Raw genomic sequence first — 21546 nt, 5'->3', positions numbered from 1 at the left:
CTGACTTGGTTTGTAAACTTTCACTTAAAGCACAAAAAATTTTTTTTTTTAATTTATCAGACTTGTTTCATATTGTTCATATATAGACATGAAAAATCTGCACTTCCATTATTACTTCTGATATTTTCCAGAAAGAGAATCTGTGGTATAACATAAAATGAAATAACATAAAATAGTAATATGTACATACACTATAGGCTTACAATGTGCTGGGTGCTTTTCTAAGTCTGCTATCAACCTATGGTATCACATTACAGATAGAAAACTGATGCTTAGAGAGGTGGTGGAGTTGTGATCAAACCCCCCACAAGTCTAGATTCCAGACACTACACTCTCAAACATTAGAGAGGCATTATACTACCTCTATTAGACAGAGAAAGAGGAAGGAAGGAAGGAAGTCAGGCAGGCAGGCAGGCAGGGAGAGAGGGAGGAAGGAAGGAAGGAACCAGGAAGGAAGGAGGGAAAAAAGGAAGGAAAGAAAAAAGGAAGGAAGGAAGGAACTGAATGAAAACACAAATCAAGTTATTGTATTTATGACTGGAAAAATGTTATAGTAATTAATTCTTATTTTTAATTTAAGCTATGTGGATTTAAAAATACTCGCTTTAATTTTTTTTTCCAAAATGAAATATATATATTCAAAAATCTCCCATACTAACACCTATGTACAGTGTAGGGAACCAAACAAAAAATAGGCTAACATCTGTTAAAGAAAAAAAAAATGATCGCATTGAACATCAGCTCTTTTGAAGAACTATCTATATGGGATCAAACTGATAACAGCAATTGAAAAGGTCACATAAAATGCTTGGGGGGCAGTGAGTTTGTATTTATGGGGGAGGAATAATTCAGAAAAGGAGGGAGTTTTAGGCTGAATTCTCTAGAGGAGCAAAACAAATGAAGTGTATATATAAATATACATAGATTTATTTAAAGGAAATGGCTCATGCAATTAGGGAGGCTGGAAAGTCCCAAATCTGTGGATTGGGCAGCAGGCTGGAGGCTTCTCCTGACTCACATGATTGCAGGGGCTGATGAACGCAAAATCTGCAGGTCAGGTGGCAGGTGCTGGCTCATGGGGTTGTGGGAGCTGGCAAATCCAAAATCCGCAGGTCAGGTGGCAGGCTGAAGGCTTCTCACATCCCAACAACCAAAGGTCTGAGGATGATGAGACAAATGAAGGATTGAGGGAGAGTGCATTCTTAGCTGTTGGATGCAGGCCACACCCGCAAGGAAACGCCCTTTCCAACTGATTGGCTGTTCATATCAGATGACAAAATAGAGGACGATTACATAATGTCTGCCAAGCCACTGAGAATCATGGCCTCGCCAAGTTGACACATAACATTAACCATCACAGAAGGTGAGAATTGTTGCACAACTTGGAGAATGTAATCAGTGTCACTGAACTGTACACGTAGAAATTGTTGAATTGGTGCATGTTTTGCTCTGTATACTTTCAACAATAAAATAAAAAAAGATTAGCTACACAGATTAGACCCGCAGATTAGACACACAGGCATATGCACCCAGGGAAAGACAGATATCATGTGAGGATTGCTCAGAAACCAAGGAGTGCCCTAGGTTACTAACAAGGAAGGAATTGACACAGCCATCATCCTGATTAGGACATTAACCTCTAGAGCTGTGAGAAAATATATTTCTGTCCTTTAAAGCCACCCATTGTGGTATTTGTGTTACAGCAGTACTGGGAAACTAAGACAACCTTAAGGAGACAACGTTAATGATTAAAAGACAAGTTCACAGGAGTGCATTACAGGCAACAGATCCCAAAGGAAATGTCAATGTTTGGAATTGTTTATTTGACTGAGATGTGATTCCCATTCATTCTTTGGGGTATGAATGGAGTTGCTTATGGTGCACAGTGGTAAGCCAGCTAATCAGGTTATTTATTGCCTTTGGTTCCCTGAGAGTAGGAATATACTGAAGGAGAGCTGAAGACCCCAACTAATTACTACACAGACCACTTTATGGCAGATGAGAGCAGCTGAGGTTGTAGGGTATCATTATTGCTTCTGACTCATGAGCTGATTTAAAGTGAGAAAAGAACACTGAAAATCTCAATTATCTTGAGAGGCATGACATAAATATCAGGGTCTTTACTTGGTGTCCTGATAGAATCCTTGGTGCTTTGGCCTTGACATCCAAAAAGTCAATATTAGACTGTTTTGCAGGTTCTGGAATTAAAGCTGAATTCACAATTTCACCAAGATTCTTAAATAAAAGTAGAGCACTGGTGAGGAGAGGATGGGCTTCCTGAAATTGGCATGGTATTATCTGGGAAGATTAGGAAGACTGGAGAACCCCGGATTCTCTCTTATGGCCCTCCTTATGCTTCCCTAGCTGGGTGAAGCTGTCTCTCCTTGGAGCAAAAGCCAAAAGTTGCCCTGCTCTAACAGCAGCTAAATAGCCAGAATTTAAACTTAACCTGTCTGGTTTGTGTGTGTGTGTGTGTGTGTGTTCATGTGCTACAGATTCAGAGTAAGAGAGAGAAGGAGCTGCAGGAATTCACTGATTTATGTTACCGAAGATCTGAGGAGCACTTGAGGAGATAGACTTCAGTGGTGGCAGACTGAGAAAGGTACACCTCATTTTGCATCGGGCTGACGTTGTTTACGTCCTGTCCTCACCAGAGCTTGCAACTGGCTGTGAATCTAGCAGTATGCTGGGTTGGTTGATACAAACCTAGACCAAATTCTGGCTCAAGCAAAGTGACATCATAGGCCCGGAGATCTTGACATAACATATAGACGAAGGAGTTAAATGTGGCAGTAAAGGCTTGTGGATATGCATCTATGATGAGTGCAGACTTCATCTGTGCTCGCAGGCTCAGGTGGTCCCAGCTACCCACCATTATTTGGGCTCTAATTTATTAGCCTAGCCTTAAAATTGACTGTGTCCAGGAATACTGCATCATCATGTGGAAGCAGTAAATACTGAAGTGGGTCTGATAAGTCCCTGAAAACACAATGGATGTGTGGGTGTCATTGGATGGCATCATTCACACTCTCTAGGTGCCTATGTCCCACTGCCGTTCCTCCAGCTTTCCCTCAACCCATATATATGGCTGCGCGAAGCGATCCCTACTACCAACAAAGGGACCTGATGTAAGGATATGGCAGCACATAAAAGAAACGGACAGCTGAGGCACTGGATCCATGTTTGGTGACTCTGAAGGACAACAGAGAAGGAAAGAAGTCTTCTTTTACCCTGCCACTTTGCTGAATCCTTCTATTAGAGCCAGTAACTTTCTTATGGAATTCTGGGGTTTTCTATGTGTAAGGTCATGTCGTTTGAGAATAGAGATAGTTTTACTTTTCTTCCTTTCCAATTTGGATGCCCTTTATTTCCCTTTCTTGCCAAAACTTCCAGTACAATATTGAGTAAGAGTGGTGACAGTGGTTTTCCTTGTCTCATTCCCGTTCTCAAGGGGAAGGCTATTGGCCTTTCTCCATTGAGAATAATGTGTGCTGTTGGTTTTGCATATATGCCCTTATGTATGTTGAGGAACTAAAATTTTTTTATTGTGGTAAATATATAGGTAACAAAACATTTACCATTTCTATGTTCTTCACATGTACAGTTCAGTGGCATTAATTATGTACACCGTGCTGTCCAACCATCACCATTAACCATTCCTGAATTTTTCCATCACCCTCAACAGAAGCTCGGTGTCCCCCAAGAATTGTGCCTTCCTTTCCCCCTCCCTCCACCACCCCTTGTAACCACTAATAAGGTTTGGTCTCTTGCCTATTCTAGATATTTCATCTAAGTGACTCACTTATTTCACTCAGCATAGTGTATTCAAGATTCATTACTGTTGTAGCATGTATCAGGACTTCAGTTCTCTTTATTGCCGAGTAATACTCCATTGTATGTACGTACCACATTTTGTCATTTTGTTTATCCATTCATCTGTTGATGGACATTTAGGCAGTTTCCACCTTTTGGCTATCAAGGATAGTGCTGCAGTGAGCATTGGTGTACAGGTTTCATTTTGTGTACCTGCTTTAAGTTATTTTTGGGTATATACCCAGGAGTGGAATTGCTGAATCGTATGGTAATTCTATGTTATGTTTCCCATGGTGTCTGTACCATTTTTTTTTAAGCATTCATGTAACAAGTTTATTTGCAAACATAACCAGTATGCTATGTGAGTTCAACATAGTTTAATCCAGTTTTCAAAGGCTAGACTTCTTAAAATGCTCCTCTTCTTATCTGTTTCATGCATGAGCTTAAACATCCTTATTTCTTATGCAGTTGGTGTCTTACTATAAAGAAAGATGCAGCGAATCCAGCTCCAGAGTAGAGTCATCATAATTAATAACCACCACTTGTTTTCCATTGAAAATGGCAAATTCTTCCCTGGGCCCTCCTCAGAGTGGCTCCTACGGACCACAGAGGTGGGAAATTTCCACATGCTCTACCCCAACATGGTGCCGTTGGAGGCTCTGCCAGTGTTGGTACCGTTTTGCATTCGCACTAGCAATGGATGAGGGTTCCATTTTCTCCACGTCCTCGCCAATGCCTGTTGTTTTCCGTTTTGTAATCATAGCCACACTAGTGGGCATGAAGTGATAGCTCGTTGTGGTTTTGTTTTGCATTTACCTAATGACTAATGATGTGGAGCATCTTTTCATATGCTTGTTGGCCATTTGTATTTCTTTAGTGAAGTGTCTATTCAAGTCCTTTGCCCATTTTTTGATTGCGTTGCTTGTCTTTTTGTTGTTAACTTGTGAGTGCTCTTTATATGTTCTAGATGTTAAACTCTTATCTGATATATGACTTCAAAAACTTCTTCCCAATTTGTAGGTTGTCTCTTAATTTTCTTTTTTTCAATTTATTGTGTTTTAGTGTTAAATTTATTCTGACTTCATAAAATAAATTAGGGAGCATAGTTCATGGACTGAATATTTTAAGGAACACTGGAATTACTCCTTCTTGAAAGGTTAGATAGAACTAATCATGAAATCGTCTAGGCCTGGGATATTTTTCAATCATAGATTTTTAATCACTTTTCCAAATTGTTTAATGGTAATTGTTCTAACAACTTTTCTACTTCATATGACAATTTCCGTAACTTATATTTTGCTAGAAAAGCATCTATATTGTGTTTTAAAATATGTTGATCTTGAGTTGTATGAGGTATTTTTTTTCTATTTATCGTGCTTTAAGTGAAAATTTACAAATCAAGTCAGCCTCTCATACAAAAACTTATACACACCTTGCTATGCACTCTTAGCTGCTCTCCCCCTAATGAGACAGCACACTCTTCCTCTCCAAGTTGTATTCACTGTGTCCATTCAACCAGCTCCTGTCCCCCTCTGCCTTCTCATCTTGCCTCCAGACTGGAGCTGCCCACATAGTCTCATGTGTCTACTTGAGCCAAGAAGCTCATTCCTCATCAGTATCATTTTCTGTCTTATAGTCCAGTCCAATCCCTGTGTGAAAAGTTTGCTTTTGGAATGGTTCCAGTCTTAGGCTAACAAAGGGGCAGGGAACCATGACCTCCGGAGTCCCTCTAGTCTCAGTCAGACCGTTAAATCTGGTCTTTTTATGAGAATTTGAGATCTGCATCCCACTGTTCTCTTGCTCCATCAGGGGCTCTCTGTTGTGTTCCCTGTCGGGGCGGTGATTGGTGGTAGCCAGGCACCACCTAGTTCTTCCAGTCTCAGGCTGATGTAGTCTCTGGTTTATGTGGCCCTTTCTGTCCCTTGGGCTCATCTTTACCTTATGTCTTTGGTGTTCTTCATTCTCCTTTGCTCCAGGTGGGCTGAGACCAGTTGATGTATCTTAGATGGCTGCTTGCTAGCATGCAGATGCCACTCACCAAAGTGGTATGCAGAATGTTTTCTTAGCACATTTTATTATGCCAATTCACCTACATGTCCCCTGAAACCATGGTCCCCAGACCCGATCCCTGCTACTCTGGCCTTCAAATTATTCAGTTGTATTCACAAAACTTCTTTGCTTTTGGTTTAGTCCAGTTCTGCTGACCTCTCCTGTACCGTGTGTTGTCTTTCCCTTCATCTAAAATAGTTCTTGTCTACTAATTAGTGAATTCCCCTCTCCCTCCCTCCCCACCCTTGTAACAATCAGAGAATATTTTCTTCTGTGTTTAAACTTTTTTCTTGAATTCTTATCATAGTGGTCCTATACAATGTTTTGTTTTTTTTTATATACAATGTTTGTCCTTTTGCAGCTGACTAATTTCACTCAGCATAATGCCTTCCAGGTTCCTCCATGTTATGAGATGTTTCATGGATTCGTCATTGTTCTTAATTGTGTAGTATTCCATTATGTGAATATACCATAATTTATTTATCCATTCATCTGTTACTGGGCACCTTAGTTGCTTCCATCTTTTTGGTATTGTAAACTGTGCTGCAGTGAACATGGGTGTGCATGTATCTGTTCATGTGCAGGCTCTTATTTCTCTAGGATATATTCCAAGGAGTGGGATTGCTGGATCGTATGGTAGTTCTATTTCTAGCTTTTTAAGGAAGTGCCAAATTGATTTCCAAAGTGGCGTACCATTTTACATTCCCACCAGTAGTGTGTAAGTGTTCCAGTCTCTCCACAATTTCTCCAACATTTTTTATTTTGTGTTTTTGGATTAATGCCAGCCTCGTTGGGGTGGGATGGCATCTCATTGTAGTTTCGATCTGGATTTCTCTAATAGCTAATGATCGTGAGCATTTCCTCATGTATGTTAGCCACCTGAATGTCTTCTTTGGTGAAGTGCCTGTTCATATACTTGCCCATTTCTTAATTGGGTTATCTGTCTTTTTGTAGTTCAGTTTTTGCAGTATCATGTAGATTTTAGAGATCAGATGCTGATCGGAATTGTTGTAGCAAAAACTTTTTTCCCAGTCTGTAGGTAATCTTTTTACTCTTTTGTTAAGTCTTTGGATGAGCATAAGTTTTTGATTTTTAGGAGCTCCCAGTTATGTAGTTTCTCTTCTGGTGTTTGTACTTCTTTAGTAATGTTTTTTATGTTGCTTATGCCATGCATTCTGGCTCCCAGCGTTTTCCCTAATGCTTTACTTTTCCGGGGCCTCTTCTCTTTCCATATGAAGTTGGTGATTTGTTTTCCATCTCGTTAAAAATGTCATTGGTATTTGAATTGAGATTGCATTGTATCTATAGATTGCTTTGAGTAGAACAGACATTTTTACAATGCTGAGTCTTCCTATCCATGAGCAAGGTATGTTTTTTCACTTACGTAGGTCTTTTTTGGTTTCTTGCAGTAGTGTCTTGTAGTTTTCTTTGTATAGGTCTTTTACGTCTCTGGTAAGATTTATTCTTAAGTAATTTATCTTCTTGGAGGCTATTGTAAATTGTATTAATTTGGTGATTTCCTCTTAGATGTTCTCTTCATTGGTGTAAAGGAATCCAACTGATTGTTGTGTGTTTACCTCATATCCTGATACTTTGCTGAACTCTTCTATTAGTTTCAATAGTTTTCTTGAGGATTCTTTAGGGTTTTCTGTGTATAAAATCGTATCATCTGCAAATAGAGATAGTTTTATTTCTTCTTTGCCAGTTTGGATGCCCTTTATTTCTTTATCTAGCCTAATTGCTCTGGCTAGGACCTCCAGCACAATGTTGAATAAGAGTGATGATAAAAGGCATCCTTGTCTGGTTCCCATTCTCAAGGGGAATGCTTTCAGAGTGTCTCCATTTAGGATGATGTTGGCTGTTGGCTTTGTATAAATGTCCTTTATTATGTTGAGGAATTTTCCTTCTATTCCTATTTTGCTGAGAGTTTTTATCATGAATGAGTGCTGGGCTTTGTCAAATGCCTTTTCTGCATCAGTTGATAAGATCATGTGGTTCTTGTCTTTTGTTTTATTTATATGATGGATTACACTGATTGTTTTTCTAATGTTGAACCATCCCTGCATACCTGGTATGAATCTCACTTGATCATGGTGAATTATTTTTTTGATATGTTTTTGAATTCTATTGGCTAAAATTTTGTTGAGGATTTTTGCATCTAAGTTCATGAGGGATATAGGTCTATAATTTTCTTTTTGTGTGGTGTCTTTACCTGGTTTTGGTATCAGGGTATTGCTGGCTTCGTAGAATGAGTTTGGGAGTATTCCATCCTTTTCTGTGCTCTGAAATACCTTTAGTAGTAGTGGCGTTAACTCTTCTGTATGAGGTATCTTGTATCCTTCTTTTACTCACTTCTATATTTGTGATTATGACTGTTTCTCATTCTGAATCAGGCATTTTTAAAAGGGGGCAAATCTTGAACAATGTAGGTTCCAAGTAGCCATTTTTTTTCTTGTATGGATGACATGGCAGCTCAGGGAAGCAGAAAGACTTTTTTAAAACTTGAGATTTAGTGTCCAGGGTGTTCGCAAGGAAATATAAGGAAGATAAATGGAAGTTGCTGAATTAATTTGCAAAAGATAAAGAAATTCTCCTTCCTTGGTCTCTGCATGAAACATTTCTGAATTATAAGACCCATGCAAAGAGTGTTGCTTCTACTAATATGTCGTACGCTATTTTAAGCAAGACTAAGAAAAGAGGAATTGTGCACAATATACCAGAGTCACACTACTTTTTGTCAAACAGTCAGTGTGTTGAGTAATCAAGTTTACTATGTTTTGTTCTGTCAATATCAGGTTGTGAAACTAGTCCTTAACTTCACATTTTCAACATTAGTACCTATGTTTTTAATAAAGTGTTCTGCTAAGTTAACAGAAGACTTATAACAAAACATTGTTTTATTATTTAGGAAAGGGCTCAATAACAACTGCTATCGCTACTAACATTTATTATGATTAGGTGGAGAAAATGTAGGTGGTATATTAAAGTTATTTTTAAATAGCTGACCATATTATTCAAATTATTATTATTGGTTTTTATATATTTATGACACCAAAAGACATTGGTGATATTTAGTGTAGAAAACTTTGCTGATGGTATTCTATGTACAATATGGCATGTGTGTTTGATATTCACAATTTATGTTAAATTCACATTTATAATTCCAAAATAGAAATGGTGCTTGTTATGTAGCTCACTGCAGAATGTAGCACAATACAACTTTAAGTCTCTTCACCTATATTTCTTATTCTATTGTCCTTCCAATTGATACATTTTTAAATTTTCATATGCCAGAGTGACCATTTCTATAGTTTATAAAGTATCTTCTATAAAAGTCTGTATCACAATTGGAGCATGAGTTCTGTTATGGCATAACACTTTGCCCAAATTCATTAAATTGTTAAGATTCCTTCGAAGGATGAATTCCATGATACACAATGAAATTGGATATCTGGCTCAAGGCTTTCCCACAATTACTAGATTTTCATTCCTGTAGGCATTGCTCCTAGCATGAATTTTCTGATGTCTACTCAGGTTTGGCTTCTGCTAGAAAGCTTTGTGGCATTCGTTGCACCTCTAGGATTTTTCTCCTGTATGAGTTCTCCAGTGTTTATTGAGACATGACTTTTGACAAAGAGTTTCCCACATTCCCTGCAATGATAAGGTTTTTCTCCTGTGCGCATTTTTCTATGTACACTGAAGAGTGACTTCTCACCAAATGACTTCCCACATTTGCTTCCCACAAAATGTCTCTCTCTTATATGTGTCTTCTGATGTTCTGTGTGGTGTGACTTTTGGATAAGGCGTCCCCACATAAGAGACATTCAAAAATTCTTGCCCTGGTGTAAATTCTCAAGTGTTTAATGAGGGCTGACTTATGTGAAAAGGCTTTCCCACAGTCAGTGCATCCATATGGTTTCTCCCCAGTGTGACTTCTCTGATGCCTAAGGAATTCAGACTTATAGCAAAAGGCCTTCCTGCACTCAGTACAGATGTGGGGTTTCTTTATAGGTGGAATCCTCTCCCATTTGTACACAAGAAAATTGGTTACTGCTGGTTTATACCTAAGTGCTGGGTTATGGCTGAAAAGTTTATATCATTCACTGCATTCCCAGGGTTTTTCTCCATTAGATCTTCTATCATGATTCCTAAACTGTAACAATTTTCCATATCTGTAGCATTCACCTTGCTTTTTTAAACAGTTTCTTTTAAAACCAATCCAGTTTAAATTATGTTTCAAGCTCTTTCCACATGGGTCCCTGTTATTGGGCTTTGAATTGAAAGAAAAAGTTCATTTCTCAGAAGAGATATTTTGCCAAACTTATTACATCCATGGATTCTTTCCTTGGGCAATGTTTTCTTGATGATGAATGCACCTTGTCTCGAAAGTAGGTCTTGATGTCTTTTCCTGTGGACATTAACTTCCCAGAAGTCTTCCTGACAGTAGCAACCTGGACATGCTGTCTCAGAAATCCAGTTTGAGTACCACTCCTGGCTTGGTGCCTTCATAACCTGTCCCAGGGAAATGATACAGACCTTGTGCTGAGCTCCTTGTTGTTCAGGGACCACTGAGACAAGGTTGCTGTAGGTCTCCAGTGTTACATCCCAGTACAGGGCCCTATGAGCAGGGTTGAGCCAGTGCCACTCCTCTTGGGTGAAGCCCACAACCACATCCTTGAATGACACAGATCTCTGCTGAAGCTGACAGTCAATCATTTTCTGCAATTCTTGGAAAAACAGCTGTGACTTCTGTAATCTTGGGGATGTCAGAAAGCTGGACACTTCTTTGGTGGATGGATCCTTCAGCTACAGCCCCTGGCAGGGCCTTCTGTAGAGGTGACCAAGGTTCAGTGCCCTGAGGACTGGCAGGGGCTGGAGAGTGAGGTGACAAGATCTAAGGGTCTGCAGGACACCCAGGGAACTCAGTAAAATCTTTGTTTTCTAACCATAGACAAGGTCACATCCATCCTAGCAATGGAGTCAGAATGGATTTCCAGAAACCAGGCTCATTCCTCAATGCTGTCACAGATGGCCACGCTTTTTCCAGAAAGAACCATGGTATCAGTTGTGCCCATCTGGAGTGGCTGGTGCACAGACTCAATTGTGACTTTTTTGTTTAATTTTCTTGGTAAAGTCTTTTGATGAACAAAAGCTTTTTATTTTGGTGAGATCCGTTCATCTATTTTATCTTTTGTTGCTTGTGCTTTAGGTGTCATATCTAAGATTATCAGAAATTAGAGCCTAAAGCATTATCCCGACATTTTCTTCTAGGAGTTTTATGAATTCAGATCTTACATTAAGGTCTTCAATCCATTTTTAGTTAGTTTTTGTATATGGTGTGAGGGTCCAGGTTTATTCTTTTGCTTGTGGAAATCCAGTTGTCTCTGCACCATTTATTGAAGAGGCTGTATTTTCCCTATTGGATGCACTTAACGCCCTTGTCAAAAATCAATTGACTACATATGTGTGGTTTATTTCTGGACTATCAATTGTATTCCATTGGTCTATATGTCTATTGTCTTAATTATCTAGTGCTGCTATAACAGAAATACCACGAGTGGATGACTTTCACAAACAGAAGTTTATTCTCTCATGGTCTAGTAGGCTAGAAGTCCAAATTTAGGGCATCAGCTCCAGGGGGAGCCTTTCTCTGTTGGCTCTGGACAAAGGTCCTTGTCATCAATCTTCCCCTGGGTTAGGAGATTCTCTGCGCAGGAACCCCAGGTCCAAAGGACGTGCTCTGCTCCTGGCTCTGCTTTCTTGGATAGTATGAGGTCCCCACTCTGCTAGCTTCCTTTTCCTTTTGTCTCTTGAGAGATAAAAGGTGGTGCAGGCTATGCCCCAGGGAAACTCCCTTTACATTGGATCAGGGATGACCTGGGTAAGGGTATTACATCCCACCCTAATCCTTTTTAACATAATTTAATCTTGCCTTATTAACCACAGGCAGAGGTTAGGATTTATAATACACAGAAAAATTACACTGATCGCAAAATGGAGGACAACCACGCAGTAGTGGGAATCATGGCCTAACCAAGTTGACACATAATTTTGGGGGACACAATTTAATCCATGACATCTATCATTATACCAGTGCCAGACTGTTTTGATTACTGTAGCTTTATACTATGTTTTAAGATCAGGAAATGTGAGTCCTCCTACTTTGATCTTCCTTTTCAAAATTGCTTTGGCTATTTGTTGTTCCTTGAAGCTCCATATATGTTGAGAATTGGCTTTTCCATTTCTGCAAAGAAAGCTGTTGGAATTTTGAGAGATATTGCATTGAATTTATAGATTGTTTTGGGGAGTACTGACAACTTAACAATATTAAGTCTTCCAATCTATAAGCACGGAATATCTTTCCATTTGTTTGTGTTTTCTTAATTTCTTTCAGTAATGTTTTGCAGTTTTCAGTGTACAAGTCTTTCACTTCCTTGGTTAAATTCATTCCTAGGTATTTTATTCTATTAAATGTCATTGTAAATGGAATTATTTTCTGAATTTCCTTTTCACATTGTTTATTGCTGGTGTGTAAGAACCCTGCTGATTTTTGTGTGTTGACCTTGTATCCTGCCACTTTGATGAATTCATTTATTAGTTCCAGTGGCTTCCTTGTGGGTTCTTTGGGCTTTTCTATATATATAAATAAGATCATGTAATCTGTGAGAAAGGATAGTTTTACTTCCTTCTCCCCAATGTGGATACTTTTTTTTTTTTTTGCTTGATTGGTCTGGCTAGAACTTCCAAACAGCAGTGGTGAGAGCGGGCATCCTTGTCTTGTCCCTGATCTTAAGGGGAAACTTTTTAGTCTTTCTCCATTGTGTCTGATGTTAGCCATGTTTTTTTCATAAATGCCCTTTATCATTTGAGGAATTTGCCTTCTATTAGTAACTTGTTCATTGTTTTTATCAAGAAAAGACATTACATTTTTGTTAAATGCCTTCTCTGCATCAATTGAGATGATCATGTGGTTCTTTCCCTTTATTTAAAACATTTAAAAAAACGATTTTATTGTGGTTTAGGTGAAAGTTTTAAGAGCAAATTAGTTTCTCATTCAAAAACTTATACACAGGTTGTTTCGTGAGATTGGTTGCAATCCCTGCAATGTGTCAGCACTCTCCCCCTTTCCACCCTGGGTTCCCAGTTTCCATTTGTCTGATTTCCTACACCTTCCTGCCTTCTCATCTTTCTTTTGGGCAGGTGTTACCCATTTGGTCTCGTATACTTGATTGATCTAAGGAGCACCTTCCTCATGGGTGTTATTTGCTTTATAGCCCTCTCTAATTTTTTTTAGCTAAAAGGTGGACTTTGGGAGTGGCATCAGTTCTGAGTTAGAAGGGTATCTAGAGACATAGTCTTGGGGGTTCCTCTAGTCTTTATCAGACCAGTAACTCTGGTCTTTTTTGTGAATTTGAGTTTTGTCATGCATTCCTTTATTCTATTAATGTGGTATATTACATTGATTGATTTTCTAACGTTGAACTACCCCCATAGTCCTGGGATAAATCCAACTCGCTCATGGTGTATAATCCTTTTACTATGCTTTTGGATTTGATTTGCTAGTGTTATGGACTGAATTGCCTCACCAAAAAATATGTGCTGGAATCATAACCCCTATACCTGTGCATGTAATTCCATGTGGGAATAGGGTTTTCTTTGTATGTTGATGAGGCTATATTGGTGTAGAGCGTGTCTTCAACTTACTTTTTTTTTTTTAATTTTTATTTTTGTTTTTATTTTTATTTATTTATTTTTTTAAATAACTTTTATTAAGCTTCAAGTGAACGTTTACAAATCCAATCAGTCTGTCACATATAAGTTTACATACATCTCACTCCCTACTCCCACTTGCTCTCCCCCTCTTGAGTCAGCCCTTTCAGTCTCTCCTTTCTTGACAATTTTGCCAGCTTCCCTCTCTCTCTATCCTCCCATCCCCCCTCCAGACAAGAGTTGCCAACACAATCTCAAGTGTCCACCTGATATAATTAGCTCACTCTTCATCAACGTCTCTCTCCCACCCGCTGACCAGTCCCTTTCATTTCTGATGAGTTGTCTTCGGGGATGGTTCCTGTCCTGTGTCAACAGAAGGTCTGGGGAGCATGGCCGCCGGGATTCCTCCAGTCTCAGTCAGACCATTAACTTTGGTCTTTTTATGAGAATTTGGGGTCTGTATCCCACTGATCTCCTGCTCCCTCAGGGGTCCTCTGCTGTGCTCCCTGTCAGGGCAGTCATCAATTGTGGCCGGGCACCAACTAGTTCTTCTGGTCTCAGGATGATGTAGGTCTCTGGTTCATGTGGCCCTTTCTGTCTCTTGGGCTCTTGGTTGTCGTGTGTCCTTGGTGTTCTTCATTTTCCTTTGCTCCAGGTGGGTTGAGACCAATTGCTGCATCTTAGATGGCCGCTTGTTAGCATTTAAGACCCCAGACGCCACATTTCAAAGTAGGATGCAGAATGATTTCATAATAGAATTATTTTGCCAATTGACTTAGAAGTCCCTGCAAACCATGTTCCCCAGACCCCCGCGCTTGCTCCCCTGACCTTTGAAGCCTTCATTTTATCCCGGAAACTTCTTTGCTTTTGGTCCAGTCCAATTGAGCTGACCTTCCATGTATTGAGTGTTGTCTTTCCCTTCACCTAAAGCAGTTCTTAAAAAAAAAAAAAAAGTTCTTATCTACTGATTAATCAATAAAAAACCCTCTCCCACCCTCCCTCCCTCCCCGCCTCGTAACCACAAAAGTATGTGTTCTTCTCAGTTTATACTCTATTTCTCAAGATCTTATAATAGTGGTCTTATACAATATTGTCCTTTTGCCTCTGACTAATTTCGCTCAGCATAATGCCTTCCAGGTTCCTCCATGTTATGAAATGTTTCAGAGATTCGTCACTGTTCTTTATCGATGCGTAGTATTCCATTGTGCGAATATACCACAATTTATTTACCCATTCATCCGTTGATGGACACCTTGGTTGCTTCCAGCTTTTTGCTATTGTAAACAGAGCTGCAATAAACATGGGTGTGCATATATCTGTTTGTATGAAGGCTCTTGTATCTCTAGGGTATGTTCCTAGGAGTGGGATTTCTGGGTTGTATGGTAGTTCTATTTCTAACTGTTTAAGATAACGCCCGATAGATTTCCAAAGTGGTTGTACCATTTTACATTCCCACCAGCAGTGTATGAGAGTTCCAATCTCTCCGCAGCCTCTCCAACATTTAGTATTTTGTGTTTTTTGGATTAATGCCAGCCTTGCTGGTGTGAGATGGAATCTCATTGTAGTTTTAATTTGCATTTCTCTAATGGCTAATGATCGAGAGCATTTTCTCATGTATCTGTTGGCTGCCTGAATATCTTCTTTAGTGAAATGTGTGTTCATATCCTTTGCCCACTTCTTGATTGGGTTGTTTGTCTTCTTGTGGTTGAGTTTTGACAGAATCATGTAGATTTTAGAGATCAGGCGCTGGTCGGAGATGTCATAGCTGAAAATTCTTTCCCAATCTGTAGGTGGTCTTTTTACTCTTTTGGAGAAGTCTTCAGATGAGCATAGGTGTTTGATTTTTAGGAGCTCCCAGTTATCGGGTTTCTCTTCATCATTTTTGGTAATGTTTTGTATTCTGTTTATACCTTGTATTAGGGCTCCTAGGGTTGTCCCAATTTTTTCTTCCATGATCTTTATCGTTTTAGTCTTTATGTTTAGGTCTTTGATCCACTTGGAGTTAGTTTTTGTGCATGGTGTGAGGTATGGGTCCTGTTTCATTTTTTTGCAAATGGATATCCAGTTATGCCAGCACCATTTGTTAAAAAGCCTATCTTTTCCCCAATTAATTGACACTGGTCCTTTGTCAAATATCAGCTGCTCATACGTGGATGGATCTATGTCTGTGTTCTCAATTCTGTTCCATTGGTCTATGTGTCTGTTGTTGTACCAATACCAGGCTGTTTTGACTACTGTGGCTGTATAATAGGTTCTGAAGTCAGGTAAGGTGAGGCCTCCCACTTTCTTCTTCTTTTTCAGTAATGCTTTGCTTATCCGGGGCTTCTTTCCCTTCCATATGAAATTGGTGATTTGTTTCTCTATCCCCTTAAAATATGACATTGGAATTTGGATCAGAAGTGCGTTAAATGTATAGATGGCTTTTGGTAGAATAGACATTTTTACTATGTTAAGTCTTCCTATCCATGAGCAGGGTATGTTTTTCCACTTAAGTATGTCCTTTTGAATTTCCTGTAGTAGAGCTTTGTAGTTTTCTTTGTATAGGTCTTTTACATCCTTGGTAAGATTTATTCCTAAGTATCTTATCTTCTTGGGGGCTACTGTGAATGGTATTGATTTGGTTATTTCCTCTTCGGTGTTCTTTTTGTTGATGTAGAGGAATCCAAGTGATTTTTGTATGTTTATTTTATAACCTGAGACTCTGCCAAACTCTTCTATTAGTTTCAGTAGTTTTCTGGAGGATTCCTTAGGGTTTTCTGTGTATATAATCATGTCATCTGCAAATAGTGATAACTTTACTTCTTCCTTGCCAATCCGGATACTTTTTATTTCTTTGTCTAGCCTAATTGCCCTGGCTAAGACTTCCAACACGATGTTGAATAAGAGCGGTGATAAAGGGCATCCTTGTCTGGTTCCCGTTCTCAAGGGAAATGCTTTCAGGTTCTCTCCATTTAGAGTGATACTGGCTGTTGGCTTTGCATAGATGCCCTTTATTATGTTGAGGAATTTTCCTTCAATTCCTATTTTGGTAAGAGTTTTTATCATGAATGGGTGTTGGACTTTGTCAAATGCCTTTTCTGCATCAATTGATAAGATCATGTGGTTTTTGTCTTTTGTTTTATTTATGTGATGGATTACATTAATGGTTTTTCTGATATTAAACCAGCCTTGCATACCTGGTATAAATCCCACTTGATCAGGGTGAATTATTTTTTTGATGTGTTGTTGGATTCTATTGGCTAGAATTTTGTTGAGGATTTTTGCATCAATGTTCATGAGGGATATAGGTCTATAAGTTTCTTTTTTTGTAATGTCTTTACCTGGTTTTGGTATCAGGGAGATGGTGGCTTCATAGAATGAGTTGGGTAGTATTCCGTCATTTTCTATGCTTTGGAATACCTTTAGTAGTAGTGGTGTTAACTCTTCTCTGAAAGTTTGGTAGAACTCTGCAGTGAAGCCGTCCAGGCCAGGGCTTTTTTTTGTTGGGAGTTTTTTGATTACCGTTTCAATCTCTTCTTTTGTTATGGGTCTATTTAGTTGTTCTACTTCTGAATGTGTTAGTTTAGGTAGGTAGTGTTTTTCCAGGAATTCATCCATTTCTTCTAGGTTTTCAAATTTGTTAGAGTACAATTTTTCATAATAATCTGAAATGATTCTTTTAATTTCGTTTGGTTCTGTTGTGATGTGGTCCTTCTCATTTCTTATTCGGGTTATTTGTTTCCTTTCCTGTATTTCTTTAGTCAGTCTAGCCAATGGTTTATCAATTTTGTTAATTTTTTCAAAGAACCAGCTTTTGGCTTTGTTAATTCTTTCAATTGTTTTTCTGTTCTCTAATTCATTTAGTTCAGCTCTAATTTTTATTATTTGTTTTCTTCTGGTGCCTGATGGATTCTTTTGTTGCTCACTTTCTATTTGTTAAAGTTGTAGGGACAGTTCTCTGATTTGGGCTCTTTCTTCTTTTTGTATGTGTGCATTTATCGATATAAATTGGCCTCTGAGCACTGCTTTTGCTGTGTCCCAGAGGTTTTGATAGGAAGTGTTTTCATTCTCGTTGCATTCTATGAATTTCCTTATTCTCTTCTTGATGTCTTCTATAACCCAGTCTTTTTTCAGGAGGGTATTGTTCATTTTCCAAGTATTTGATTTCTTTTCCCTAGTTTTTCTGTTATTGATCTCTAGTTTTATTGCCTTGTGGTCTGAGAAGATGCTTTGTAATACTTCGATGTTTTGGACTCTGCAAAGGTTTGTTTTATGACCTAATATGTGGTCTATTCTAGAGAATGTTCCATGTGCGCTAGAAAAAAAAGTATATTTTGCAGCAGTTGGGTGGAGAGTTCTGTATAAGTCAATGAGGTCAAGTTGGTTGATTGTTGTAATTAGATCTTCCGTGTCTCTGTTGAGCTTCTTACTGGATGTCCTGTCCTTCTCCGAAAGTGGTGTGTTGAAGTCTCCTAGTATAATTGTGGAGGTATCTATCTCGCTTTTCAATTCTGTTAAAATTTGATTTATGTATCTTGCAGCCCTGTCATTGGGTGCATAAATATTTAATATGGTTATGTCTTCCTGATCAATTGTCCCTTTTATCATTATATAGTGTCCTTCTTTATCCTTCGTGGTGGATTTAAGTCTAAAGTCTATTTTGTCAGAAATTAATATTGCTACTCCTCTTCTTTTTTGCTTATTGTTTGCTTGATATACTTTTTTCCATCCTTTGAGTTTTAGTTTGTTTGTGTCTCTAAGTCTAAGGTGTGTCTCTTGTAGGCAGCATATAGATGGATCATGTTTCTTTATCCAGTCTGTGACTCTCTGTCTCTTTATTGGTGCATTTAGTCCATTTACATTCAGGGTAATCATAGATAAATAAGTTTTTAGTGCTGTCATTTTGATGCCTTTTTATGTGTGTTGTTGACAATTTCATTTTTCCACATACTTTTTTGTGCTGTGGCGTTTTTCTTAGTAAATTGTGAGATCCTCGTTTTCATAGTGCTTGACTTTATGTTAGTTGAGTTGTTACGTTTTTCTTGGTTTTTGTCTTGAGTTCTAGAGTTGTTATACCTTTTTGTGGTTACCTTATTATTTACCCCTATTTTTCTAAGTAAAAACCTAACTTGTATTGTTCTATATCGCCTTGTATCACTCTCCATATGGCAGTTCAATGCCTCCTGTATTTAGTCCCTCTTTTTGATTATTGTGATCTTTTACCTATTGACTTCCATGATTCCCTGTTATGTGTATTTTTTTTTTTAATTAATCTTAATTTGTTTGTTTTTGTGATTTCCCTATTTGAGTTGATATCAGGACGTTCTGTTTTGTGACCTTGTGTTGTGCTGACATCTGATATTATTGGTTCTCTGACCAAACAATATCCTTTAGTATTTCTTGTAGCTTTGGTTTGGTTTTTGCAAATTCTCTAAACTTGTGTTTGTCTGTAAATATCTTAATTTCGCCTTCATATTTCAGAGAGAGTTTTGCTGGATATATGATCCTTGGCTGGCAGTTTTTCTCCTTCAGTGTTCTGTATATGTTGTCCCATTCCCTTCTTGCCTGCATGGTTTCTGCTGAGTAGTCAGAACATATTCTTATTGATTCTCCCTTGAAGGAAACCTTTCTTTTCTCCCTGGCTGCTTTTAAAATTTTCTGTTTATCTTTGGTTTTGGTGAGTTTGATGATAATATGTCTTGGTGTTTTTCTTTTTGGATCAATCTTAAATGGGGTTCGATGAGCATCTTGGATAGATATCCTTTCGTCTTTCATGATGTCAGGGAAGTTTTCTGTCAGGAGTTCTTCAACTATTTTCTCTGTGTTTTCTGTCCCCCCTCCCTGTTCTGGGACTCCAATCACCCGCAGGTTATCCTTCTTTATAGAGTCCCACATAATTCTTAGGGTTTTTTCATTTTTTTTAATTCTTTTATCTGATTTTTTTTCAGCTATGTTGGTGTTGATTCCCTGGTCCTCCAGATGTCCCAGTCTGCATTCTAATTGCTCGAGTCTGCTCCTCTGACTTCCTATTGCGTTGTCTAATTCTGTAATTTTATTGTTAATCTTTTGGATTTCTACATGCTGTCTCTCTATGGATTCTTGCAACTTATTAATTTTTCCACTATGTTCTTGAATAATCTTTCTGAGTTCTTCAACAGTTTTATCGGTGTGTTCCTTGGCTTTTTCTGCAGTTATCCTAATTTCATTTGTGATATCTTTAAGCATTCTGTAAATTAGTTTTTTATATTCTGTATCTGATAATTCCAAGATTGTATCTTCATTTGGGAAAGATTTTGATTCTTTTGTTTGGGGGGTTGGAGAAGCTGTCATGGTCTGCTTCTTTAAGTGGTTTGATATGGATTGTTGTCTCCGAGCCATGACTGGGAAACTAGTTTTTCCCGAAAATCCACTAAAAAAAAAAATGCAGTCAGATCCCTATCAGAGTTCTCCGTCTGGCTCAGGCTATTCAGATGTTAATGAAGCTGCCTGGGGAGGGTGGGGGAGGGAACAGAGAGATAGGAGAGTAGCACCTCAGAATATAGCCAGAGTTGCTTGTCTTGCTTGGAATGACTATTATATCTGAGATTCCCACAGGGCGCGTCGCCTATGTGTGCTGGCTGTGTGGAGAGTGCCCCCGGGGGGTCTGGCCCGCTGGAGTCACGGTCAGATCCTCCGCTTCCAGCCCCACGCCCAGCGTCAAGGCTCCCCTACTGGGACGATGCACTCTCGACTCCAAAATCAGTCGCTGCCTCCCGGGGACTTCTCATCCCTCCCGCCGCGTGGCCGTGCCGCTCCTAAGAACCAGTTGGGCCTCCTCCCGGGGTTAGTTCAGATGGGTGGAGCAGCTCCCCGTGCTTGTGCAGTGACCGAGTGTCCCGGCTGGGACACTGTTCTCCCCGCTCCAATACCAGTCGCTGCCTCCCGGGGACTTCTCCTACCGGCTGCGTCCCACGCCACCCGTGGAACCGGCTGGTCCCCTTCCCGGGGTTAGTTCAGGGGGGTGGAGCAACTCTCCGTGTTTATGCCGTACCTGCGTCCAGTCCAAATCCCTGCGGGACGGTTCCCCGGCTCGGACGCTGCTCTTTCTGCTCCAAGACCAGTCACTGCCTCCCGGGGACTTCTCCTACCGGCTGCGTCCCACGCCACCCGTGGAACCGGCTGGTCCCCCTCCCAGGGTTAGTTCAGGGGGGTGGAGCAGCTCTCTGTGCTTCTGCCCTATCTGACTGGTACGCTGGCTCCAGGCTCTGGAAACAATCGCTGCTTCCCCGTATTAGTTCGTTCTCCGTCTCTAAATCTGTGTTTGTTGTTCAGGGTTCGTAGATTGTTATGTATGTGATCGATTCACTTGTTTTTCCGTGTCTTTGTTGTAAGAGGGATCCGAGGTAGCATCTGCCTAGTCCGCCATCTTGGCTCCGCCTCCTCTTCAACTTACTTTTGAGATATAAAAAAATTAAAATAAAAACAGATTAGACACAGAATAGCAAGCAAAACGGAGAAAAGATAGATGCCAGATGGCGATCACCAAGGCACACTGAGAAGAATGCTTGAGAAGCTGAGACAAGTATTATTCCCCATAGTGAATAGAGAGAGCCTCTACTCAGAATCCATAAAGCATGGCCAATGCTCATAGTCTGGAGGGTGGGGCCATTGCTCAGATGGTCCTGGAAAACCTAGGATTATTTTCAAACCTTGAGAGTTAATGAAATTTGCTCTGCTTGGTTTTGGAGTTGTTTTGGTGCCTGTAAACCCTTCTTTCCCTCCAATTTCTCCCATTTTAAATGGAAATGTCTACCTTGTGCCTGCTCCACCATTGTTCTTTGGAAGCAGATAACTTGTATTTTAGGTTTCACAGGTTCTCAGATGGGGAGAAATTTTGTCCCAGGATCAAATATGCCCAGAATCTCACCCACACTTGAGTTAGATGACTCAGAAGATGAGATTTTGGATTTAGAGTTGATGCTGGAATGAGATAAGTCTTATGGGATGTTGGTGATA

The 21546-nt window shown here is 39.4% G+C and overlaps 2 pseudogenes; both read right to left on the bottom strand.

The window, feature by feature from the left end:
* Nucleotides 1-3980: 3980 nt before the first annotated feature.
* LOC111748385 (cytochrome c oxidase subunit 7C, mitochondrial-like) lies at nt 3981-4456 on the bottom strand (annotated as a pseudogene).
* A 4545-nt stretch (nt 4457-9001) lies between these two features.
* Nucleotides 9002-11385, bottom strand: LOC111748383 (zinc finger protein 793-like; annotated as a pseudogene).
* Nucleotides 11386-21546: the final 10161 nt, after the last annotated feature.

This window comes from Loxodonta africana, chromosome 9 (genome assembly GCF_030014295.1).
Source record: "Loxodonta africana isolate mLoxAfr1 chromosome 9, mLoxAfr1.hap2, whole genome shotgun sequence".
NCBI classification, from domain to species: Eukaryota; Metazoa; Chordata; class Mammalia; order Proboscidea; family Elephantidae; genus Loxodonta; species Loxodonta africana.
This window is presented reverse-complemented; position numbering and strand designations above follow the sequence as displayed.